This window comes from Mustela putorius, unplaced genomic scaffold (assembly GCF_011764305.1).
Source record: "Mustela putorius furo isolate JIRA1106 unplaced genomic scaffold, ASM1176430v1.1 tig00537281_pilon_pilon_pilon, whole genome shotgun sequence".
In the NCBI taxonomy this organism is placed as follows: Eukaryota; Metazoa; Chordata; class Mammalia; order Carnivora; family Mustelidae; genus Mustela; species Mustela putorius.
Genome location: NW_025422419.1, coordinates 22472 through 49637, shown reverse-complemented (window position 1 = coordinate 49637; position 27166 = coordinate 22472). Strand labels below are relative to the sequence as shown.

The 27166-nt window shown below is 41.8% G+C and overlaps 1 long non-coding RNA gene across 4 annotated transcripts in view; it reads right to left on the bottom strand.

Moving 5' to 3' along the window:
• Positions 1-26890, bottom strand: part of LOC101677601 — a 38668-nt gene extending 11778 nt beyond the window's left edge. For 3 of the 4 annotated variants that reach the window (XR_006604854.1, XR_006604853.1, XR_006604851.1), the window contains exons 1-2: positions 26693-26890; positions 396-556 (exon numbers count right to left, since the gene is read on the bottom strand). This is a non-coding gene — a long non-coding RNA (conserved oligomeric Golgi complex subunit 2). Of the gene's footprint in view, positions 1-395; positions 557-1854; positions 1914-26692 lie in introns of those variants that run through there. The other variant, XR_006604852.1, reaches the window with a different exon arrangement.
• Between the last annotated feature and the right edge of the window lie 276 nt (positions 26891-27166).

Genomic DNA, 27166 nt, shown 5'->3' with positions numbered 1-27166 from the left:
TTAAACATTGTAAGAGTGGTGGACATTTGCTCCTACAAATTAGTCTAAATCAAGGAAGACTTCAGGGTAATCACTTAGCAACTAATAAAACAACCCCTTGGGTATTATCATCCTTTACTTTTCACTGTTGACTAATGAATTTGAAACATAATCAAACTAGAGCAACCTTAAATGAATAAAAACTAAAACAAACAAAAAAATGTATTCCAAAAAGTTTAGTTCTTTTATTAATGAAATTGGTAATTTCTTCAAGTTTCTGGTGGGGTTGGTGGGGTAATCAACTGAAAGGTTTCTAAAAAAAACTCTGCCCTTTTAATAAATATGAAGGAGAGAGAAAATGTGTGTGTGTGTGTGTGTGTGTGTGTGTGTGTAGGATTTGTGAATTTCAGGTTTACCAAGTTTGTGGAAAGGTTGACAAAATCTGCATAATCCTTGTTGATGAGCTCGACCATGGCTGTTTTAAAAGTTTATAGTAGAGTTCCAGATCTCCTCTTAGTTCCTCCAGCTGGACACGCTTCCTACAGTCAGACACAAAGTGATCGACGTCGAAATCTTCCTGAAAATCAAACCAGAAAGAAAAAATGATTGCACTGATACCACATTTTACATAGAAAAATAAGATCAGAGAAAGAATAAGAGGCCGTATTACTGCAGGGGAACACACACAGGGACATCATGGGGTCTGCTCACTTCCTAAGATTATGGGAAAGGGGGCCCCTCACCAAGACCATTCTCTCCAGTTGCCTAACTCTACAGGCATTTTATTTCTTTTAATTATACATTTCAAAGAGGCTCTTCTCAAAATAGAAACAGCTTTTTCTTCTTAATTTAATTTTATTTTTTTTAAAGTTTTTATTTATTTATTGGACACAGAGAGAGAGAGACCGCAAGTAGGGAGAGAGGCAGGCAGAGAGAGAGAAGGGGGAAGCAGGCTCCCCGCTGAGCAGAGAGCCTGATGCGGGGCTCGATCCCAGGACCCTGAGATCACGACCTGAGCCGAAGGCAGAGGCTTAACCCCCTGAGCCACCCAGGCGCCCCTTCTTCTTAATTTTAAAAGTAACAAATGTTCACTGTCAAACTTTCAACCAACCAAGAAATACTTATGTAAGAGAGAGAAAAAAAAAATCACCCACTCTCTAATGCTCTGCAGTTAAGCACTGTTAATATTTATTTTTCTTCACTATTTAACACAGCGATTCACATCCTTCCAGACTTTGTTTTGGTCTTTCTCTTTACTTTTTTTTTTTTTTTTTAAGATTTTATTTATTTGAGAGAGAGAGATGGAGAGAACAAGTGGGAGGAGGGGCAGAGGGAGAAGCCGGCTCTCTGCTGAGCTGGGAGCCTGATGCCAGGGTTCATTCCAAGACCCTGAAATCAAGATCTCAACCGAAGGCAGACGCTTAACTGACTGAGACACCCAGGTGCCCTAGTCTTTCTCTTTAAAATATAAATTACTTTTGGGGTGCCTGGCTGGTTCAGTGGGTTAAGGCCTCTGTCGTTAGCTCAGGTCATGATCCCAGGGTTATAGGTTCAAGCCCCGCATTGGGCTTTCTGCTCAGCAGGGAGCCTGCTTCCCTGTCTCTCTCTCTGCCTGCCTCTCTGCCTACTTGTGATCTCTGTCTAATAAATAAATAATTTTTAAAAAAATAAAATATCAATTACTTTTTAAAGAAACTGACATATAATGGACACATGTTAGTTTCAGGCGTACAACATAAAAATTCCATATTTTTATCTGTTGTGAAATGATCACCCTAAGACTAGTGAACATCCATCACTAAACATACACATTTTTTTCTTGTGCTAAGAACTCTTAAGCTTTAGCAACTTTAAATACATAATAATATACGGCACCTGGGTAGCTCAGTGAGTTAAGGCCTCTGACTTCGGCTCAGGTCATGATTCCAGGGTCCTGGGATTGAGCCCCACATCAGGCTCTCTCCTCAGCAGGGAGCCTGTTTCCTCCTCTCTCTCTGCCTGCCTCTCTTCCTACTTGTGATCTCTGTCAAATAAATAAATAAAATCTTAAAAATATATATATATATATATATATATATAATACTATGCAGTCATCAAAAGAAATGAAATCTTGCCATGTGCAATGACGTGGATGGAACTAGAGGGTATGCTGAGTGAAATAATCAGAGAAAGACAATTATCATACAATCTCCCTGATATGAGGAATTTGAGAGGCAAAGTGAGGGGTGTGGGGGTAGGGAAGGAAAAATGAAACAAGATTGGATTCGGAGGGGGGCACCTGGGTGGCTCAGTGGGTTAAAGCCTCTGCCTTCGGCTCAGGTCATGATCACAGGGTCCTGGAATTGAGCCCCACATCGGGCTCTCTGCTCAACGGGGATCCTGCTTCCTCCTCTCTCTCTGCCTGCCTCTCTGCCTACTTGTGATTTCTGTCTGTCCAATAAATAAATAAAATCTTTAAAAAAAAAAAGATTGGATTGGGAGGGAGACAAACCATAAGAGACTCTTAATCTCACAAAACAAACTGAGGGTTGCTGGGGGGAGGGGTGTAGGGAGAGGGTGGTGGGGTTGTGGACATTGGGGAAGGTATGTACTACAGTGAGTGCTGGGAAGTGTGTAAGCCTGACAATTCACAGACCTGTAACCCTGGGGCTAATAATACATATTTCTAATAAAAATAATAAAATTAATATACAATAATACACAGTATTATTTACTACAGTCACTATGATGTACATTACATCCCCAAGGCTTATCTTATTAACTGGAAGTTTATACCACTGGACCCCTTCATCTATTTCCTCCACAAACCTCGCCTCTGGCAACCACCAATCTGTTCTCTATGACTTCATTTTGTTTTGTTTTTTAGATTCCACATGTGAGGGAGATCATACAGTATTTCTCTTTCTCTGTCTGACTTATTTCACTCAGCACAATATCCTCAAGGTCCATCCATGTTGTTGCAAATGGCAAGACTTCCTTCTTTTTATGGTTGAGTAATATTCCATCGTATACACACACATTTTCTTTATCCATTCACCCCGTTGGTGGACACTTTAGTTATTTCCAAGTCTTGGTTGTTGTAAATACTGTGATACTCACTACCGTGAGTGTGAGTCTTGCTGGCCGCTAGAGCCAGGTGATCTAGAGGTATACCCTGGGTAGCAACTGCAAACCTCGGGGCATCATACGAGCATTCAAGCTCCTTTCCAGGAGATACCAGAAAGCAGAAGCGAGGTAGAGGGACAGCGCAAAGATGGTACCCATCAGCTCCATCTTTGGAGAATACCTTACTAGGCTCCCAGATCCAGGTTAAATTAGATGCCTGCCCCTCAGGGCTTTAAGATAAGCAAATGAGCCTCTTTCACAGAAATCTGAACCCATTTCAGTCTGCTGCTTCTGTGCTGAGTTCCAGGATGGGTCAGTCTATTCGCGGGCGACTGCTTTAAGAACTGTTTCTCAGTTTGCTATAGCCTTGTGGGTCTCATGGGTGCAAGCTCTGATGGCTTTCAAAGCTGGATGTTTTGGGGTCTTGTCTCTTAGATGTACGTCTTGGAAGTTGGGGTGCCAGAAGTGGGGCTCAAACCCTTTGCTCCTCAGGGAGAAGCCTGGGGTTTTGAGTACCTTCCCAATCCCAGGTCGCTGTACCAGGGGTGGGGTTTATGGCAAGACTGATTCTTACTTCAACATAGGTTTTTTTCCTTACTCACCTAATGTGTAGGAGTCACTCAGCTAGTTGTAGGGTTTTTTCCACAGGAAAATTTTCCATATGGAGCTATAGATTCAGTGTGTATTTCATTGAAGAGATGAGTTCAAGATCCTCCTATGCCACCATCTTGAATGGAAACCCCAGACCTTCTCTATGTATTTGTGTACACACACATATGTGTACACACACACACACACACACACACACACACAAATATTCATGCTCTTCTAAACTATTTCCCATCTAGGGGCACCTGGGTGGCTCAGTGGGTTAAGCCTCTGCCTTCGGCTCAGGTCATATCTCAGGGTCCTGAGATCAAGCCTCACATCAGGCTCTCTGCTCAGCTGGGAGCCTACTTTCCCCCCTCTCTCTGCCTGTCTCTCTGCCTCCTTGTGACCTCTCTGTCAAATAAATAAATAAAATCTTAAAAAAGAATAAAAAAATAAAAAATAAAAACCCATTCTATTAAAAAAAAATCCCATCTAAAAAAATATAACTTGAATGTCTTTACATAAAACACATACATTTCTATTAATATTTTATGTGCATGCTGAGTGTCCCATTGAACAGATGTTCCAAATCTTTCATAACCTATTTCCAAGTATTGGTCTCACAGGATTAGCTATCCTGTGTTTCCCCTTTACAATTCTGTGATACCCGGGTAGGCTTATATGCTTAGAGGCAATAAATTACTATCTACTTCCCCTGTGACTCTGCTACTCCATGACCTGTTTAGTCAGCAAGAATCAAATGTGATGATTCCCAAACTAGTTAAGGACACCTACACTTACTTTTCATTAAACACTATGTAAACCAACAAAATATGACTGCAAAAAAAAAATCACTGTTCTTTTGAAAACTAACGCAGCTACTTTGGAAAGATTTGATACAAAGAAATCAATAAGAAAATTTTTGCTAAGTTAGGTATGGGTGATATGACCAAGTACCAGGCAGGGAGGGAGTGATCACAGGATTGTCACTCAATTCAGTTAAAGAAACTGAAACTGAATGCAAAAAAAGACAACATAGAAAGCTTTTTTTAAAGATTCTTTTTATTTACTTGAGACACAGACAGACAGTATGAGCAGGGAAAGGGGCAATGGGAGAAGGAGATTCCCTGCTGAACAGGGAGTCCAATGCGGGACTCCATCCCAGGACCCCGAGGTCATGACCTGAACCGAAGGTAGATGCCTAACCTATTGAGCGACCCAAGTGCTGTGATAACTCAGAAATCTAATCTGCAGGCCAGTTTCCAGAGAAAAGACCTGGCACTGTTTTTCAATGGAGAATAAATGTACATATATTTTTTCCAATTAAAATGCTAAAAACTGTATGTACCATTCCCTAAGAGTACTTGTTTAAAACTGACTTTTTTAGTTAATCAACCAAAGACTGACCCTGCTAGTGTCGGAGAGAAGGACTTCATACCAAACCGTAATTTCACAGTCATCTACAGAAAGCCACCTGCTTCTTACACTGGTGACCAAATTAGCCTGGACCTTTCTCTCCTGAGACCATCTCAGACCTTACATCATAGTTATGTAGTACATCACGGGAGGGGGTCTCGGTTCATAATCCTAGCCATCCTACTCACCAACTGTATACTTTTAGGTCGATCACTTTCCCTGCCTCAGTTACACATTGTTGAAGTTCTTGAACTTCATGATGGCATTCTAAATTGTATAACTGGGGTGCCTATGTGGCTCAGGTGGTTAAGCATCTGCCTTTGTCTCAAGTCATGATCCCAGTCTCTTGGGTTTGAGTTCCACATCAGGCGCTCTGCTGAGCAAGGAGCCTGCTTCTCCCTCTGTCCCTTCCTCCTGCTCCTGCACTCTCTCACTCTCAAATAAAATCTTAAATAAATAAATAAATAAATAAATCATATAACTTAGCCTCAGTGAACAAATGCTATTAGGTAATATTAGTACTCAACTTACCATTTATGCATTTGTTCTCAGATAAACAAAAGTTGCATAACACATGATTAAATAACTCGGAACATCTGTGAATACTGGGTTAGGCAGCGTTTGCTGTGAAAAGCAAACCCAAACTCACAGTGCCATAATAGAGACCCATTTCACTTAACCAAGAATGGTTTTACTACTTTAGGAATGGTTTTACTTTATAGTGTAGATTTCCCAAGTATTCAAAAAAAAAGTATTTACAACCCATACATTTATGGTCAACTGATTTTTCACAAGGATGCCAAGACCATTTAATGGGGGGGGGAAAAAACAGTCTTTTCGAGTGCCTACTACTGGGACAAGTGAATATCTACATGCAAAAGAATGAACTTGGAACAGCAACGTCACACATACACAAAAAATAAACTCAAAATGGATCAAAGATTTAAATGTAAGAGTCAAAAACTGTAACACTCAGAGAAAAAACAGGTGAAAAAATCTGTATGACTTTGGATCGGGAAAAGCTTTCTTAGACATGATACACAAAGCAATAAGAAATATTAGATAAGCTGAACTTGATCAAAATAAAAACTTTCGTGTGTCAAAGGACACTACGGAGAACGTGAAAAGACAACCCACAGAATGGGAGAGAGTATCTGCAAATCATTTGTCTGACAAGGACCTAATAACCAGAATATGCAAATATACTCTTAGAACTCAACAACAAAAAAACAAATAACCTAATTTAAAAACAAGCCAAAGACTTTTGAATAGACATTTCTCCAAAGATGATACACAGACGGTCAAGAGCACATGTCGGGATGTTCGACATCCTTAGTCATTGGGGAAATGCGAATCAAAAGCACATGCAGATGCCACGTCACACCCACTAGGACAACTATGGTAAAATAAGAAAAAGAAAAAGAAAAAAAAAAGAAGAAGAAAAGTGCTGGCAAGAAGGCGGAGAAGCTGGAACCCTCCTGTATTGTCGGTGAGAATGTAAAACATAGTGTGGCTAAGGCAGCAAACAGCTCGGTAGTTCCTCAAGAAGTTACACACGTACAATTACCCAGAAGTTCTACGTCTAGGGGTATGACACCGACAGAACTGACAACAGATGTTCCTGCCACAACCTGTACATGAATGTTCACAGCAGTGCTGCTCGTAACAGCCAAAAGAGTATATACCCAACGTCCATCAATGATGAATGGATACATAAAATGTGGAAGAGCCTCTTACACAACCATAAAAAGGAATAAACTGTTACATGCTACAACACGATTGAAGTCTGAAAACATTCTACTCTCAGGTTAAAGGAAGCCAGACACAAAAGGTCACGTGTTATACAATTCCACTGATATGAGATGTTCCAGAAAAGGCAAATCCATAAAAACAGAAAGTAGATTCATGATTGCCAGGGAATAAGGGGAGGGGAGAATTGGAACTAAGAGGTTTATTTTTCGGGTGATGGAACCATTCTGGAAGTGACGTATGTACCATATACACAGTAAATATACTAAAAACCAGAGAAGAGTACACTTTAAAATGGCAACTATTATGCTTTGTGAATTATATTTTGATGAAAAATGAAACAACTTAAATATCAACAGGTTAAATGCTAGGATACATTAAAAAAAATCCAAAGTAACACTAATCACAGGATCAATGGCGTAGCTACATGAATTTCAGACAAAGCAGATTTCAGAGAAGGAAAATTATCAGGCATAAAGCGCAGCATTACATAATGATAAAGAAATCGACTGACCAAGAAGACACAATTATCCTTAACGTATGTGTGCCTGATCAACACAGGTGAGACACAACCTAACAGAACTGCAGGGAGAAATATACAATTCCATTATCACAGCTGGTGACGTCAACACTTCTCCATCATTAATGGGCCGATCCAGCAGCAGGGCAACAAGGATCTGACAGCTGTAGACATTCAGTCCAGACATGGCACACTTAACACCACCATCAATTACTGTACAACAGATGTACACAGACAATTTTGCCCAGTAATAGTGCAACACACATTCTTCTTAAGCACACATGGAACACTCATCAAGACAGAATAATTCTGGGCCACAAAACACAACAAATTTTTAAAAATAAAAATTATACCAAGTATGTTCACAGACTGCAATGGAATTAAAAATCAGTAACATAAGATAGCTGAAGAAGTCCAAAATACATGGAGATTAAATGACACACTTCTAAATGACAGGAGACCAGTCTCAATAAAATACAATGTAGCCAAATGTGTGGAATGCTGCTTAAAGGGAAAATACAGTACTGAATGCAAATATTAGAAAAAAAAAGATTAAAGTCAATAATCTTAGCTTACATTTTAGGCAACAACAACAAAATCAAATCTAAAGTAAGGAGGGGCTCCTGGGTGGTTCAGTTGGTTAATCATCTGCCTTTGGCTCAGGACATGGTCCTAGGGTCCTGGGACAGCGCCCTGCATCAGAGCTTCCTGCTCAGGGAGGCTGCTTCTCCGACTCCCATTCCTCCTGCCTGTATTCCCTCTCTCACTGACTCTCTCTGTGTCAAATAAAATCATTTAAAACAAAAACCCTAAAGGAAAAAAATAAAAAATAGAGCAGAAAAAAAAAAAATTTTTATTAGAGCAGAAATCAATGTAATTAAAACCAGGATTTTTTTTTTTTTTTAATCAATAAACCCCAAGTCTGTTTCTTTGAAAACATCAATAAAACAGATACACCCTTAGCCAGGCAAACAAAGAAAAAAAGGTAGAAGACGTAAATTACTAATATCAGATGAAAGAAGTGAGGGCTACTGCTAACAATCCCAATCACTGTAAATTCAACCAAACATTTATGGAATACTACACAATTCTCTAAAATCTCTTCCAGAAAGTAAAACTAGAAGGAATACTTCCTAAATCATTCTAGGAGATCATTATTACCCTAACACCAAAACCAATACTACAAGAAAAGAAACTACAAACTAGTTTCTCTCATGAACACAGACACAAAAATCTTCAACAAAAATTAGCAAATAAAAGCAAACACTATATTAAAAAATTATACACCAGGTTCATGTAGGATTTATTCCAGGTATGCAACATTAGAAAATCAATGTGATCCATCATATCAACAGAAAAAAAAATCACATGACCATATCAATGAAGGGAGGAAAAAAAACATTTAACAAAATCCACACCTCTTCATTATTAACCCTCAGGAAACTAGGAATAGGAGGACTTCCTCAACTAGATAAAGAATATCTCCAAAAATCCACAGCTAACATGATATTAATACTGAGAAAATAGAAGACAGGGAATCAAGGCAAGGATGTCCCTCCTACTACTACTATTCAATACTATACTGGAAGGTCAAACTAATGAAATAAGGTAAGAAAAGGAAACAAAAGGTATACAACCTGGGAAAGAATAAAACTTTGTTCACAGATGACATGACTGTCTACAGAAAATACAAAGACTTCACACCCCACACCCTCCTGAAACTAGTCAAGTGATTATAGCAAGTCTGCACAATACACAGTTAAAATACAGAAGTCAATTGCTTTCCAATGATGTATCAGACAAAGGGCCAGTATTCAAAATTTATAAAGAATTTATCAAACTCAACATCCAAAAAACAAACAAAAAAAATCCAGTCAAGAAATGGACAGAAGGACATGAACAGACCAAAGAAGACATCCAAATGGCCAACAGACACATGAAAAAGAGCTCCACATCACTCAGCATCAGGGAAATACAAATCAAAACCACAATGAGACACCACCTTACATCAGTCAAAATGGCTAAAATTAACAAGTCAGAAAACAACAGATGTTGGCGAGGATATGGAGAAAGGGGAATCCTCCTACCCTGTTGGTGGGAATGCAACTCTGGAAAACAGTATGGAGGCTCCTCAAAAAGTTAAAAATGTAACAACCCAACGACTTAGCAATTGCCCTATTAGATGTTTATCCAAAGTACACAAAGTGATTTGAAGGGGCAAAAGCACCCCAATGTTTATAGTCAAACTATTGAAAGAGCCCAGATGTCCATCAACAGATGAATGGATAAAGAAGATGTGGTATACACACACACACACACACAGACTCACACACACACACACACACATTACTCAGCCATCAAAAAGAACAAAATCTTGCCATTTGCAAGGACATGGATGGAACTAGAGGAAGACAAATACCATATATTTTCAGTCACATGTGGAACTTAAGAAACAACAGATGAATATAGGAGAAGGGAAGGAAAAATAGAAACAGACAGGGAGGCAAATCACAAGAGACTTAACTACAGGAAACAAACTGAGGGTTACTGGAGAGGGGAAAGTTGGGGTAACTGGGTGAGGGGTATTAAGGGGGGCACTTGTTGGGATGAGCTCTGGGTGTTGTATGCAACCAATGAATCACGAAATTCTAACCATGAAACTAAAAGTACACTATATGTTAACGAGATTGAATTTTAATTAAAAAATTTAAAAGTCAATTGCTTTCGTATATACCAGCAATGTACAAGTGGAATTTGAAGTTAAAAACACAAGACCATTTACATTAGCATACCAAAAAAAATTAATACTTAGGTGCAAATCTAACGAAATATGCACAAGATCTATATGAGAAAAAGTATAAAATTCTGATGAAATATAACAAGCAAGGTAAGATGTGAAGTGTGGAAAGAAAGTCCATAATTTGGGTAAGAACACTCAATACTGTTAAGAGGTCAGTTCTTCCCAAACTGATCGACAGACTCAATGCTATCCCAATCAAAATGCCAGGAAGTTATTCTGTGGATACCAACATGTTGACTCTAAAATTTGGATGGAAAACTGGAAAACCAAGAGTCCCAGAGTAGTCAACAAAAATATTAAAGAGCGGGGAAAAAAAAAAAAAAAAACGAAATTGGGAGGATTGCCACCACCCAATCTCAAGACTTACTATTAAAGCTATAGTGATTAAGACAGAAGGTGCCTGGCAAAAGAGACAGGTGCTTGGAACAGAGTGGAGAGCCCAGAAAAACATCCACACACACAGGCAAAGGCAACTCAATGGCAAGGACAGTCTTCAACAAATGGAACCGAACAATGGGACATTGATAAGAAAAAACAAACAAATGAAAAGAATAAAAACAAACTTTTCACACCTTTCACAAAACCTAAACGTAAAATGCAAAACTTCTTAAAGATGACATAAGAAAAAATGTAGGGATCCTTGGATTTGGCAATGACTTTTCAGATATAAAACCAAAAGCATGATCTACGAAAGAAAAAAATTGATGAGAGGGACTTTGTTAAAAATTAAACTTCTCTGTAAAAGACACTGTTAAGAGAATGAAAAGACGGGACGCGTGGGTGGCTCAGTTGGTTAAGCAGCTGCCTTCGGCTCAGGTCATGATCCCAGCGTCCTGGGATCGAGTCCCACATCAGGATCCTTGTCCCCCAGGGAGCCAGCTTCACCCTCTGACTCTGCCTTCCACTCTGTCTGCCTGTGTTCACTCTTGCTCGCTCTCTCTCTGACAAATAAATAAATAAAATCTTAAAAAAAAAAAAAAAAGAGAGAGAGAATGAAAAGACCAGTCACGGAGTAGAGAAAATATCTGCAAAACACATCCATGGTAAAGGACTTAAAATAAGAAATATAATATAAAGATGCCTTAGTAGCAACAAGAAATCAAACCTAATTTAAAAATGTGAAAAGAGCGGTGGCTGGGAAACCCAGTCAGTTAAGCATCTGCCTTTAGATCAGGTCCTGGAACTGAACCCCACACTGGGCCCCCGGCTCAGCGAGGAGCCTGCTTTTTTCCCTCTCCCGCTGCCTGCTGCTACCTCTCCATGTGCTTGTGCTGTTAATAAATAAATAGAATCTTTAAAAAAGAAAAAAAAAAGGATCTGAAAAGATGCTCAACTTTGTATGTCATTAAGAAATTGCAAATTTAAACAAGGTACTATTACATATCACGTAGAATATAAAAAATATAAAGCACTAGTAATACCAAATGCTAGCAAGGATGTGGGACAACCGAACTCTCATTCACTGTTTGGTCAGAATGCAAAATGGGAGGCACTGTGTGAGACAGCTTGGCAGTTTCTCACAGAACTAAACACATTCTCACTATAAGATCAGTAATTGTGCTCCTTTGTATTTACCCAAAAGAGCTTAAAACTAGTAGTGTCCACACAAAAAAACCTGCACACGGATGTTTACAGCAGCTTTATTCTCTGAAGTGCCAAAACTTGGAAGCAATCCAATCTCCTTCAGTAGGTGAACAGGTACACTGTGCCACACCCCATACAACGGATTATTTGACAATTAAAAGATGAATTATTTAGCCACAAGACTTCGAAGAACCTTAAATGCATATTGCTAAGAGAAAGACCAGTCTCAAAGGCTAAATACTATATGATTCCAAATCTATGGCATTCTGGAAAAGGTAAAAATTAACCAACATTTTAATTTTAATTTTTATTTATTTTTTAGGTCATCTCTATACCCAATGTGGTGGTTAGAACTCACAACCCCGAGATCAAGAGTCAGATGCCCTAGCAACTAAGCCAGCCAGGTGCCTCTGAAAAGGTAAAACTCTAGACAGTCAAAAGATCCCGGGCTGAGGGGTGAGCGAGGAGGGTGCAGAGAGAGGAGAAGAAACAAATAGATGAGGTACAGGGGTTTTCAAGGCAATGAAACTAGGCTGTAAGATACCAACAGTAGGTAAATAACATTATACATTTGTCAAAACCCACAGAACTATAGACAGAGGAGTGAACCCTAATGTAAACCATGGATTTTAATTAATACTGTATCAATGCTGGTTCATCAGTTGTAACACATGTACCACAACAATGTAATGCATTAATAATAGGAGATAGTGAAGTTAGAAGAAAAATATCTTCTCTTTGTACTCAGGGGTATTTCCTATCTGAACCCAGTTCAAGTACAAATCCCCCAAAAGGCCAGAAGTTGGGAGATCACAAGAGGTGTTGGAACACAGGAAAATAAATGAGCAAACCAGACAAGCTGCAGGTAATTAAGAACCATTAACCATCAGAGAAGCAGTGACATCACTCAAAATTAAAACCAAGTAGAGTTTAAAAGTGTAGCTACTTTACTAACTAGCTGCAATCAGGGATGGCAAACAAAGACTAATTCAAAGTAACCTGGGAATTGATCATTTAAAACTTACCAATAATCTGAAATTAGTAGCTTTAATGCTATGAAAATTACATGGAATTTGGAAAGATTGAAGTTCTCTAAGCTGCCAAGAAGTAAAATACTCCTTCCCAGATACATGGACTTATAAAATCACTATATACTATCTCCACGAGAAGCAGAATCCCCCAGAACCATCACTCTCTAATTATGAGAAGTACTAAGAGGGCATATGAAATGTATGAGCTCTGCCCTGAAACATGTCCCATTTCATCGAGACAAAAAACCAAAATAGTTAAGCACTAATCTGCACACTACATAGGGGTTGAAAGACATAGAAAGTTAGTGTGAGCTCACGTATGTGTGTGTTTCCAACCATTCTTGAAAAACAATGGACAACAGAGATGAATAAATGTCCCTGTATATCCCATAAATATTCCTCAAATATTTATCATGCAACTCCAGCTCTGCTCTAAGACCTGGGGACACAGTCATGAAAAGAAAAGACAAGGTCTCTGCTTTTAAGGAGCAGATATTCTAATGCAGAAATGAGAAAATAAATATGTAAACAAACATTATATTAATGAACAGTGATCAAATAGTGATTAATGAATAGTGATCACAGCTAAAAAGAAAACAGGACACAGTAAAGGTCTGAGTGACAAATGGGATGTATTTTAACTTGGATGAACCAGGAAATATAGAACAATGAGTTGAATCCAAAAGACACAAAGGAGATAGCCACAGGAAGTGTGGGAAGAGTGTTCCCGCCCAAGGTATCAGCATGTATACAAAAATGTCCTTGGAGCTCTTCCCTCCAGCGCCTGCTCTCAAATCTCTGACCCAGCTAGGTGGGGACATAATCTAGGACTTGTGTCTTCCAAAACTCATTCTAAATCTTTGTTCGGTGACTAAATTATTCAAGCTTGAGAAATTAAAAACATATGCTAACAAGATCTTCCCACCATCTACAGAGAGATCATCTTAAAGCATCATGAAATAGTAACACTGAAATTCTAAAAAACTTCTGTTCTAACATTTTAATCAATTTTATATCAAACTCCTTTGTTGAATTTATATACCCATTTGACATATTTATGAAGAGACAAAAAAAAAAACCCTACATTCCGTAAATGTATTTATCCATCTAACAAATATTTGAGTACCTAATTACACTCTGTTCCAGCTGATGTCTTCTCTTTATCTCTTTTTCCCCTCAATTTAACACCAATCATAATCTATGTAGGCTTTTAGTTCGCTTTTCAAAATTAATTTCTTGAGCTATTTAAAGGAATTATCCAGTGCTAGAGTTCTCAACACTGGTCACACATTAGAATCAATTAAGGAACTTTTTTTTTTAAGATTTTATTTATTTATTTGACACAGAGAGATCACAAGTAGGCAGTGAGGGAGGGAATCATGCTCCATGCGGAGCAGAGTGTCCCATGCAGGGCTCGATCCCAGGACCCTGAGACCATGACCTGAGCTGAAGACAGAAGCTTAACCCTCTGAGCCACTAAGGCAGCCCCTCACCTGAGGAACTTAAAAACAAAAAGCCCAAAGGGCACCTGGCTCATTCAGTCACTGGAGCGTGCAGGTCTTGATCTCAGGGTTGTGAGTTCAAGTCCCATGTTGGGTATAGAGATTACTTAAAAAAAAAAAAAAGAAAGAAAGAAAGATCCCAAGCCCCAGTTTGTGATTAATTTGTTTAAATGTTTCAATAAATTTGATGCTAAATGTTGTAAGACTAGTTAAATAACAAAAAGATATATTTACATAATACTTCTTGCTCTCAAATTTTGAACAAAGAACTTACTAATAATAAATAACTTAGTAGGCCAACATTTTATTTAAATAAGTTTTATGGTACTACAAAGAGTAAATTAGAAAATCAAAAGCAAGGAGAAATGGGCATGGTGTGAACATGGGGAAGCAAGAGAAAGCAAGAAAGTATGTGACCGGGAAGCGAATGCTTAGCTCTGAGATCCTTCTCTGAGAGAAGGACAGATTAAAACCTAAAAAGAAAGAAAAGAAGGATCCCATGCACTCAAGGAAAGAGAAGTCCCCCAACATCCCTCCTGCTTTTTCCAATATAAACACACAGCTGGGCTGACTTACCACATCCTGGTTGGTACCGACTTTATCAACTTTTCTATTTAGGCCAAACTTGACCAGTCAATGATGGACGGGCTGTGTGCCAAGTGTACCAGTTGTACAACTGACTGTGTAATGGCTGAAACTGAGAAACCGGGGTGAAAATATCAAGAGGCTCTAAGGATTGCGAAAGAGCCAAGATTCAAATGATTACCACATACACACAAGACAAACTATGCAGATGACTGCTCAGTATGGAAGTAATTCAGAGTGTTATACTGTGGCATCAGCTAACCCAGACCCAGACCCAGAAGATTGCTGGAGTTCCCATCATGGACATCTCTAACCATATAGACGACACTGAGCAAATGCCAGATGATGATGGAGCCCCTCACTCCTATGTCTTAATAGAGTTCCTCAGCTCCCCTTTACCAACTTTTCCTGTTGCCAGTTCATATAAGCAATTTTCCTTACCCAGTTCCTCTGTTCTGAGCTATGGCTAAAGACACTCACTTTTTTATGTTTTGAAACTGATTATCTTGTACCATTTTACTTTTTGTTGCATCTTTTTATAAATCAGATGACCGCTCACAAGACAAAAAAAAAAAAAAAAGGAATGGAAAGGAAAGATCAAAAGGGAGGACAAAAACAACAAAAAAACAGTTCTTTTTTGCCGGGAACCCTTCTTACAAGTGCCAATCAGATAAACTTTATCTGATGTTACATCGTCACAACTCCTCTACCATCAGGGAAAGTAGTTCACATAAGAAAATTTCTCTATAAAATGAGTTCCAGGCTTACATTCCATATTTGACTTATTAGAATTTCATTACGATGTCTGTCTCAAACTGATGCGGAAGAGAATGGAATCTTGTCATCAAGACGTGACATCGAACTAAGAACCCACAGGGTAAGCACTCAGCTCCTGTGATACGAAGACAGCTCCTGGGGATGGGCGACCCTGGGCAACAGTGGCTGACCTGCAGGCCTGCGGCTATCTGCCATCTGTCACTCTTCACTCTTCCTCCTCTGTCAGCTGCTATCTCCAGCCACCGTCAACAAAGTCCACCTCAAACAGCCATCACTTCCCTCTGGTCCCATTTACCGTAGCTAAGCTCCAGGCCAGGCATCCAGATCACCAGCCCTGTGGGAACTTCTTCTAAGGTAAGAGGTGGCCCTATTGGTGAAATGCAGGTGCAAAGGCATGCGGACATTGTGCCATCTTCTGCGCTATTCTTAATGTTCTGATTGTCCCACTTCCCTCAGTTCCCACCTGTGGCTTCTGGAAAGGAACATATTACAGTAGGATTTCCAAGGACTGATGCATGGGGGTCAGGAGATCTGGCCTGTGATTGGCCCCAACTAGCTGTGTGGCTTTAAAGGAAGTCATCACACCTCAGGCCTCATTTTCCTTATATGCAAGCCAGGATGGACTAGAGTCTTTTCAGAGTAGCCGGCAAAGATCACATAGATAAGCACCACCTCATTATACTAACAAGCAAACAGAAGGCCGGAGGCGAGTGATTTGCCCCAAGTCAGACATAAGCAGGCAGAGAGCAGAGCCGAGGATGGGACCCACATCTGCAGGTCACAGCTAATCAGCCAGCACAGTACAAACAGATCTGAGCAGCTGCTCATTCTTCCCCTTTTCCGTTTTGTCCATCAGAATGCATGCTCCTTGCAAACAAGGACACACAGGACCTGCTGCCTGTCTCAAAATTCCCAGTTCACCCAATTAGAACAGGGAGGAGCCTCAAGGACTTACCCCCCCACCCCCACACACGGTTCCTTTACCTATGGAACATGAGGGTACATACATTCACCGTCCAGAGGGCTCCTGCCTTCACTTCTCATGGAAAAGGTCATCATGTGCCTACCCGGGGTGCCAACGAAGCCACACAGTTCCAGAGAGGAACTGACACAGAGAAGTTCGAAGGAGGCAGACTGGCTCAGCGCAGAAAGAAACTGTCTACCAAGGAAAACTACCCCATGGGGGACTGATTCTCTTTGAAATACGTTCGAGTGCGTGGGAAAATGGTTTTTCAAGAGCTGGTGGACTGACCAGTCACCTGGTACATACAAGATCACATCCGCATTCTGACAAGAGTGGCTTGCCTGCAGTGTAGACCAGGGCCCAGAAAGACAAGGAAGGCGCATGGAGACTGGGTGAGAAGCTTCTACGGTGTGATGGCAAGGGCGCGCTGCAAAGGTACGAGAAGAGATGGAAAGAAGTATATGGACTCAAGAGGTTTAGGAAGCGAAATCCACAGGACTTGGTGTGACAGACTAGATTTTGGAAAGGTGACAGAGTAGGAGTTGACTTCTGGTTTCCCGACTCCAGGCTAAACGGATGAAGTGTTTACCGAGAGAGGCAATAGAATAAGAAAGGTGGTTTTCAGTGGAGGAGGTGCTCATGAATTCCGTCTTGAACCTGATGAGTCTGAGGGGCCACAGACACATCTGAGAAGAAAGGTCAGCAAGTCCGATACACAGAACTGGTGCTCAGGAGGCGTGTGAGCCAGAGACAGGAATCTGCCTGACCTGCTGATAGGTGGTCATGAAGCTGCACAAAAGGTCATCTAGGGAAAGAAAGGAACACGAGGCTGAGCCCATAATCAGCATTCAGTGGCTACCAGGAGCATGACTTTGCACAGGAGACACATCAGAGAGGTAGAAGAAAGACAGGAAGCAATGCAGAGCATTTGGTCTACTGTGATGTCGAGTAAGGAGACAGAGAAAGGTCAGGTGCGCTGACTTAGAAACAGTTTTGGTAAGAACTCTTTAGTGGAACGACAGGGCCTGAAAGTCAAGTCAACCCCTGAGCACTGGCTGTGATGCGCGACAGTGACAGGGCAATACCTAGAGGTGGGGCAGTCAAGTGGGAGTGAAAGACCCCCCCCAGTCTTTAAATAATTAACTTCTCTTTTGTTGTGTAAGAGTACCCCTCCTCCCCTTGCAGTGAAAAGACCCTTCCCCCAGGGTTGAATTCAATGTAACTGCTCTTTTGCCTTTCTGTAACAGCTTGGCTACTAAGGCATGACACTTGACTCCTGTTTGAACAAGATACCCTCTCCTAATAGCAGGGGCATGGTCATGTAGGCAGGGGGCCACATAGTCACGTAGACAGGATGTCTTTCTGCTGAGTAGTAAGGTCTAACTTCCCCTTCCCGCTGCTCTCTTCGCATGCGTGGGCTAACTGGCCAGTTCTGCTTCTGTAAGATTGCTTTGTCTGCTTTCACATGTGGGTCCCCTGATCCACTCCACTAACACCAAGTATGCCTTTTTCAAAAGTTCAAACTGTCCACCAATCAGTTGCGCCCCACCCAAAACTTGTTTGTACCTGTCTATAAAAACCCGGCACCACCCCAGCCGGGTGTGCTCAGCTAGCAGGAGCTGCTGACCACCCGCAGGCGCGCGCTGACCACCCGCAGGCGCCTGCGTAACAATAAAGAACCTCTTGCTGATTGCATCCAGTGGCAGTGTTGGATTCTTGGGTAAGGGGATCCGCGGGTCTTTCATTTGGAGGTCCCACCGAGATCATCGGACTCCTGCCCACGGATCCAACTGACTCCCACCGGGAGGTAAGCTGGCCAGCATTCTTGTCTCCTGTCTCATGTTCTCGTTTGTATCCAGTCTCGTGTTCTTGTTTGTCTCTAGTCTTGAGAGGCCTCTGTTTGACCTATACTGCGGGTAGCGGTATAGTGTTTGTACAACAGCGTGCGTTGTTGGATTGTATTTGTAGGCAGCTTGAGAAGGAGCTGACGAGCTCGGACTTCTCCCCTGCCAACCCTGGGGGACGCTCCAGGGTGTCGAGGGGCCCAATTTTTTGGAGCCCCTCATTTGTCCGAGGGTTATATCCGTTTGTCCGTTCCAGAGGAACCCCTTGGCCCTGGACGGAATTTGTCCACCGCAGGGAGATCTCGAGGCTCCTCTGGGCCGGTGGAAACCTTGCTTTCGGTAGCATACCGAAACCGCGCAGCGACCTTTTTGTTAATTGTTTTGTGTGTTCTACTCGTTGTCCTTGGTGTTTTTCTTTGAGTCTAAAATGGGGCTTCTCCCTCATTCACTTCCCATGTTAATGGGTATAACTGGAGCCAACTGGGGTTGGTCTCACTCGAGACAGAGACTATAAGGAATATTCCCAAGCAGCTGCCGAAACTCTCTTTGTTTCGGGGAAGTTTCCTTGTGTTCTCTGGCCTGACTTAGACTGCTTAACCCCTTCCCCCTTGCTGGTGGGAAAGCATGGTGTCTGCTCCTCTGTTGGGGCTTAGGAGCTCCAAAACTGGGAATCCTTTCTCTGCCTCCTGGCAGCACTTTGTTTCTTCTGTTTCCCCCTTACGTGTTTCTGTACCAACGTGTGTGCAGCCTGCATGACTGGCCTCTAGATCATGCACCACAGCTCCTTCTCTCTCCACTGTCAAGGAGCAAGAACAACACCCCCTGGACCTAACACCTCCCCACTCCAGATCTTCCCACGCATGTCTCAGGTAAACATTCAAAGTGGAGTGGGTCCAGGTGGAACGTAAATCAGTATTGGAACTAAGTTAAGATTGTTGGTTTAATTAAGATAAGATGTGTCTTTGAAGTTACAGCAGTAATCTATCAAAGTTTACTGAAGATCAAATAAGCTTGTGTTACTTGTTAAAATTTGTTAGCAAAGGAATGACTAAACTGATGGTTAATTGTCTGTCTCAAAGTTCTAATGGGTAATTGCTGAAATAGCTTTCAAAGTCTTTGGTAACCTGAAAGTTTTAAAGTTTTGCTTGGATGACAAATGGAATTAAATTGTAGACATCTAGGTCCTAACCAAACAGGATAAAATGCTAAGTCTTTAATTAGTGGATGTAGGTTTGTGCTTTTGACTTCTTACTGCAAAGAAACTAAGAGTATTTAAATCTGTTGGTAAACTTGTTTGCCACTTAACTGATTCATAAATTGCCACCTGAAGAATTCTGTTGTAACAGTTCACAATTGGTTAATAACTAAAGGTGTTTCTAAGAATACAAAGTTCTACTTAGTGTAACTAAGACTGATGGAAATAAAAGGAAACTCTAGGAAAGTAGATGACATGTAAGAAAGACTTAAGGAATGGGAATACATTTTGTTGAAGGTAAGGGAAGGTAATTTTGTCCTAAATGAGATGGTTGTTTAGAAGGAAATGGCTTGGGACAAACCTGAATGCAAAGGAAAGTTGTAGAAGGTTTGTGAAAGGGAAATCTTCAGAAAAGGAATTTTATCTATGGTCAAGAATGGATTAAGATTGAATGAATGGGTTTTAAAGGTACATTGGTACAAGACTGAAATTGTCTCTGTTCAAAAGGACAATGTTTTCTTAGATCAATTGATCTGCTGTTAAGAAAATGTAAATGGTTTTCTCTTTGCCTGCCCAGAAAAACCAGTTTCTATGTTTTGTTTATCAGGTGTTTAACATCCCTAATTATATTTAGGCATGTGCTTTAAAACTTTCTAAGATTTTAGGAAATGTTGACAGGATTTAAATTGTAAATCTCTTTAACTCAGGCTTTTCCTTGGTATGTGAAGTTGCTCATGAAGTACTACTGAACCAATGATAAACCTTGGATTACATTTGGGAAAATACTATAACTATTTTAGAGATTCTACGCACTTCCTAAAGTTTTAATGTTTTGAGAGATCATCGCTTGATACTGTAATTATGGAAATGTTATGTATCACAGAAATAACCTGATTTCCTTGCAGCTAAATTGTAAACTCCCATGTCTCTTTAGCTTTAACCATATCCATTCTGAGTTTCTGTAATTTATAATTGTTTTAATTCTCTGGTAAAATGAGTTTTATCTTCAAGGGGATTCCTGTAAAGGACTTTCAGGACAAATATAGATATTTGATATACTTGAAAATCCTAAAACTGAAATGGGTAAGAATTTCCAGAACTGACTAAAGCCACATTCACCAGATTTAGTAACATGGGACTAAATGAACTAAAAGATTATAATGTTGTGTCTCTTAATGTTTTGTCTTATTTTAAACATTGCCGGTTCTCTCTAATGTTTGCTCTTCCAGACTAGGGATACTTTTTCTTAAGTTATCTGTAACTTATAGGGATGTATAAGTGCTCATTTGTAAAAGTGCTCAAAGCATTCAAGCTTTTCTCTCTATATGAACCCTCTGAAACCAAAAGGTCTCAGTAAGCATTCTTCTATGGCAATCAGTCATTTGCATAAGTTCAATAAGAATCTGTTCTCCTTGTAACAGGACACCATTGGAAACTGGTTATTTTACCAAGGCTTTGACTGGAATGTCATATTTGAGAAAGATATGCATAAACTCAGATATGACCAGATAATTTAAAGGAACTAAGGTTGACTTTATGAAACCTGGAGCCATAAAGCCCCTTGGGACTGTTGGCCTGATACCTTGCTTACAGAGTTCCCAGCAGCCCCACCAGGTGAGTAAAGAATGTCACTCCCTTGGTAGGTGCAGTCTCAGGAAGAGGAATTCGCCCAAAGGTATTGCAGGCATGCCTCATGGCAAGTACAGGGCTTGGCTTCTGGCCCGGAGAGGCTACTAAAAGTTCAACCTAGAGATTCCTTATACAAAGTTCCAGCAAAGCAGATTTCTAAAAGATCTATTGATCACAGTCACTGTTCTTGCTGAGCTTATGTAAATAATGGGCCAAGTTTGTTAAAACTGGACTTGTTTCACAAGTGAATTAGTCCTGATTTCACTATCTCTGTAAATGAGGGTTATTTTAGAGAGAAAAATTGTTTTAGTAAACACACCTTTATGGATGTTAAATTCTAGATTTGATTGTCTTTAAATGTTTACCTAAGCTAAACAATTTGAGGTAAACTTCAGAGAAGTTGTACAATAGCTTCTTTAGTTGATCTTACTGTTTTGTGGGGATATTCGCAGACCCCACGGCACATGATTAAACAACTGGAAAATGGGATTGATTCCCCTACAATTGTATAACTTAACTAACCCCTTATGTGTGGCTGGGATAATGAAATTGCCTAAAAGCCAGCCTATTGCACTCCATAGGATCAACTATGGACTTGGAGGCACCGTGGATGACCCCACTTTCTTTTATGAATGGATTGAATAATCCATGGGGGACTCCCCTTATCTCTTGACAAGTTTTCTCACTTGCCAGTGATCCTCTGTAATCAGGATATTGTTAAGGCTGGACCACTCAAAGGTCGTCTTCTTGGTTTCATCCCTTTGTCATATTTATCCTAGAGGCCACCTCTGTTGAGGTGCAATTGCAAATAGATGCTTTAGCTAAGCATGGAACAGCCCTCCTATAAAAGTGCCTCAAACCTCACTATGGAACTGTCCCTGACTGTAATAACTTCACATCAGGTCCAGATTTGTCTTAGAAGCCAAAGACCACCAATGGATGATGGAGGCCGACTTATTAAATATGGGCTACACTAACAGATAAGCCAGAAATAATACTTAAAAACTTGTCAAACTTTAAACCTAGTTACCTGTATGCCTGAACCTGACTACTGTACTTCTTTCTCTATAGAGCAAAAATGTTCAAAGGTTATTGATCTTGCTTACTCTATCTGGCCAGATTTAAGATGCCCCTGTTAAAAATATGAATGACAGTTTGTTTTCTGATGACAGTAGTTTTCATAGAAAAAAAAAAAAAAAAAGCTAGGTGTGCCAAAGTGCTCACTAGCACTTTGCAATTGCCAAAGCCTAAAAACATTAACACTGACTCCAAATATGCCTTCCTGGTACTACATGCCCATGGAGCTATTTGGAAGGAAAGGGGATTGCTGTCAATCCATAACTCCCCAATCCAATATGGGCCTAAGTTCCAAAACCCTCCTTATCGCTATACTAAGGATGGCCTTAGATGTCCTGACAGCAGCCCAGGGTGGCACATGTGCAATTATCAAGACAGAATGTTGTGTGTACATTCCAGACTATCACAAAAGTATCACAGGACTAATAAAGGATATGAATACCCAGATTAAGGCCCTACAAGATCCTTCTCTCTCAGTGAATGGTTAAGTTCCTGGTTTGAAGGAGGACTATGGCCGAATCTCCTTTTCGGGCTTCTCATTATCGCCTTATTAACCTTAATATGTTGCTTTGTTCAATGTTTTCTCTACTTGGTGCCGAGACTCCATTGCTGCAATGACTTCACCATGACAGACGATCCTTGTCGCGTGAGAGGACGCCTCTTCGCTGTCAGCGCTGGATTCGGCTGCCTCCGCCTTTCCTAACTCCCCTATACATTCCTCCACTGATCAATATTGACCCCAGTAGGTAGGGACAGCTCTACGCCCCTATTCAGCAGGAAGAAGTTACAGAAGATGAGACCTTCCACCTTCAAACCACCTTAAAGATTTCAGGGTCAAGATTGTTCAGGGGGGAATCAAGGAGCAGGAGGCTGGCTGAGGATGGAGAAGGGGCTGATGCCTTGCACCCCCTCTTCACCCTTCTCCACTGCGAAAACTGGTTCAACAGATTGCCTTGGCTTACTACTTTGTTGTCATCTATAACGGGCCCTCTCATCATTCTGTTATTAATTCTAACTTTTGGTCCTTGTGTCTTAAACAGGTTAGTACAGTTCATTAAAGATCACCTGTCTGTTTTTCAGACTATGGTACTGACACAGCGATACCAACTCCTCAAGCAAACAGAGCCCCGGACTAGCTCAATGCAAGGGCAGGACATGCAAGAACAAGACGAATGGATATAAGATTCTATCCATGATCAAGAAAAAGGGGGAATGAATGAAAGACCCCCCCCCAGTCTTTAAATAATTAACTGCTCTTTTGTTGTAAGAGTACCCCTCCTCCCCTTGCAGTGAAAAGACCCTTCCCCCAGGGTTGAATTCAATGTAACTGCTCTTTTGCCTTTCTGTAACAGCTTGGCTACTAAGGCATGACACTTGACTCCTGTTTGAACAAGATACCCTCTCCTAATAGCAGGGGCATGGTCATGTAGGCAGGGGGCCACATAGTCACGTAGACAGGATGTCTTTCTGCTGAGTAGTAAGGTCTAACTTCCCCTTCCCGCCGCTCTCTTCGCATGCGTGGGCTAACTGGCCAGTTCTGCTTCTGTAAGATTGCTTTGTCTGCTTTCACATGTGGGTCCCCTGATCCACTCCACTAACACCAAGTATGCCTTTTTCAAAAGTTCAAACTGTCCACCAATCAGTTGCGCCCCACCCAAAACTTGTTTGTACCTGTCTATAAAAACCCGGCACCACCCCAGCCGGGTGTGCTCAGCTAGCAGGAGCTGCTGACCACCCGCAGGCGCGCGCTGACCACCCGCAGGCGCCTGCGTAACAATAAAGAACCTCTTGCTGATTGCATCCAGTGGCAGTGTTGGATTCTTGGGTAAGGGGATCCGCGGGTCTTTCAGGAGAGGATCAAACAGGAGCGCATGATGGGAAGGAGTGCAGGGGAGAGGATCCTCGCAGGCTCCTGGAAGGGCAGGAGGGCATGGACTCCAAGCCAGAGTGAAGACTGAACCCGAGGAGGAAGGAGAGCCCCTCCCTGTACCAGGTGAGGAGGAGAAGGGGACAAATACAAGAATGGGATCATGATCAGCACGATGGAGGAGGTCCCGTGGGATGGCTGCTAATTTTTCTGTACAACTGGAGATGAAGTCATATGTTGAGATGGAAGAGGAAGGCTACATGTGATGTCAATAGCACACCCATGTAAATGGTCTAATTTATCTGTTATGACACTTTCTCCCCCTACTACCAATACCTTATGTCCTGCTTATCTCTTAGTTGGCTGTCAACCCAAAGGATTTTCGTATTTCTAAGCCGACAAAGTATGATGTTGCCAGTGCCTTTGCCCCAGGTGACCCTTCCCCATCTGCCATTCCTGCACTTTGATCACCTACCTCTTTTGCATACCTTTCCCCTTCTATTTCTCATTAGATCTCATAAACATGACTTTTTAAGTAGTCTCCTGCCACCAGTCAGCTCGAACTCAACAGATATGACCATGCACCTTCCTGCTGTAAACCTGACTGCAGCTCTACCGTGAAGACTGCATCAACGTGGACCCCTCAATGTATGCAGTGTCCAAGGTGCAACCCACAGCCCCACCCCATCTCCCTTTACCATCCCAGTCTCATTCCAAAATGTGCCAAACAAGACACCTATGTAGAAATACAACCCTGCCAGCAAGCTCTCCACTCATTTCTGCCTCGGAACTGTAACTTAACAAAACATCTCTCTGATGGAAACACAAATTGCATATAACCTTTATCTCCAGCTCCCACATAGAGGATCAATACCACTTTACACAGAACAGCTGTTCTATGTATTTTCCTTCTATGTATGAAGGGGTCACGTTCATTAACACTACAAATTGTACATTATATTCAGAAATTTCAGAGCCTTGAAAGAATATGGAATTGCTGGCATTCTAGCCACTTTCCCAGTTTGCTCTCTTCCTACCTCTAAGTCCTACTTTAGAACTGCTATTTTGAGATTTCTATTTTCCGAAGCTGCTTTGACCAAAGGCATTCTGTCAGCTCAGAGTGAGAAAGATGGCGGGGCGAGGAAGTGCGAGAAAATGCTAGTGTTAGGCCCAAAGAAAGCCTGACGAAGTCCAAAGACAGACAAGCTAAAGAGACTTCCGTGCTTTGAGATTCTTTAAGTCTGTGTGTGTGCCTTTTCTTCTTCCAATGACCTCTCTCCTCATCACGTGTCCTTCATTAACAAAAGGTTTCTGGATCCGAGAATTCACTCTGTGCTCTCCTTCAGACACTCCATTCAATTTACACCTTTTATTACAGTGGCTTAACATCACCATACAAGAACAAGAGTACAATATACCTTCGTCTAGGCATCCCTACATATTAAAATGATATGGCCACACTGCAGAGGATCCAGACATAAGCACTTTTAAAGCCAGAGTTTGGGAGATGTGATCTGAATGCAAGTATCAAAAAGGAACTAGCTGGTTAACCCAAAAAAGAAAAAAAACATATTATGACTTGAAGCCATAAAAAAGTAAGAAATTCAAACTCTTTTCAGAATTTTAGGTACCTACAGAGCCAAAACTTTTTAACACTGAAACCAGCTACTAAATCCCAATCCTTAGAAATTAAACATATATGTTTTGATAGTTTAACTACAGACCCAGAGGGATACAGAAAACAGATAAAGCTCCTCCTGGCTCTGATTCAAACCTTGGGACATTTTCAAGGCTATGTCTGATGAACCTTTCCTGTCAGTAAAGTCTTTTCAGTTTAAATTTCTATTCTGTAAGTTTATGTCCTACAGTTATCTGCTGCCAGCTTCAGGCTGACCTCACCAAGAGAAGTAGGGCAACTTTAGAAAAGGAGCTTGGTATGCTTTGTAGTACTGGACCAGAACCAGTAACGACAGTACAGTCTTTCAGATTTCTCATTCCGGGAGCTTAAGACGAAAGTCAGGCATAAACGTTAGGTTAAGTGCCTTTTTGACCCGATTCCTGGTAAGTACGTGTGTTCAGAGATGTGTTCAACGCTCAGTCGCTCAGCTTCTAGGCACAAGGCACTGGGAGGCTTCTGTCAGGCTGGGGGAGCGGCGGTCTGACTGTGCCGCACGGTACCAGAGGCGGGTCCTACGGGTCCAGGGCTTTTACGTTTAGCTCAAAACCACTTGCCCTGAACTTTCAGGCGTTTTCATTCAATGTGCACGATTTCACAGGAGTGCTTTCTCCAGGCTGCACCTAGCCCACCCGAGGCCAAGAGACTCACTGTGAAGTGCAGTGAGGTCCCTGTCGAGGACCCGTCTGGGGCGGGGACGCCCCAGGAAGCCGGCAGGAGAAGCCCGACGAGAGGCCCTGGAGGGCCAACGGGGGCAGGCCACCCACGGACCGGCTCCGGGGAGCAGAGCCCAGGCGTGCACCTTCATGAACTCGTCCTTGTCAAAGCAGAGCGTGTCCAGCCCCTTGGGCAGGTTCATCCTACTTCTCTCCATCCCGCCGGCCACCGCCTCTCAGCACCGACACTCGAGCGAGGAGAAAAGGTAGGAGACTGCGCTCCCCGACGCTACCGGTGAAGCCACGGCGTTTCCACCGCACAGAAGGCACTGCTTCCTCCAACATGGCAGCGACCACGCCCCGGCCAATGAAAGAGGATGCCGCAGGCCCGCCTCCGCCTGCCTCCGCCAAGAGAGGGGTGCGGACCGCTGCCGCTGAGCCAGCAGGTGATGCTGCCCCCATGCGGCAGAGGGCGACACTACAACCTCGCGTAAGTTTCTGCGGAGCAGCCCGGACGCTGGTGATGCTGGGTGAGCGGGAGAGGGGAGGGCGGGGAGGGTCAGGGGCGCTCCCTCCCCACCTCGCCGTTTCCCTCGGAAAATCGGCCTGCGAGCCTCTTC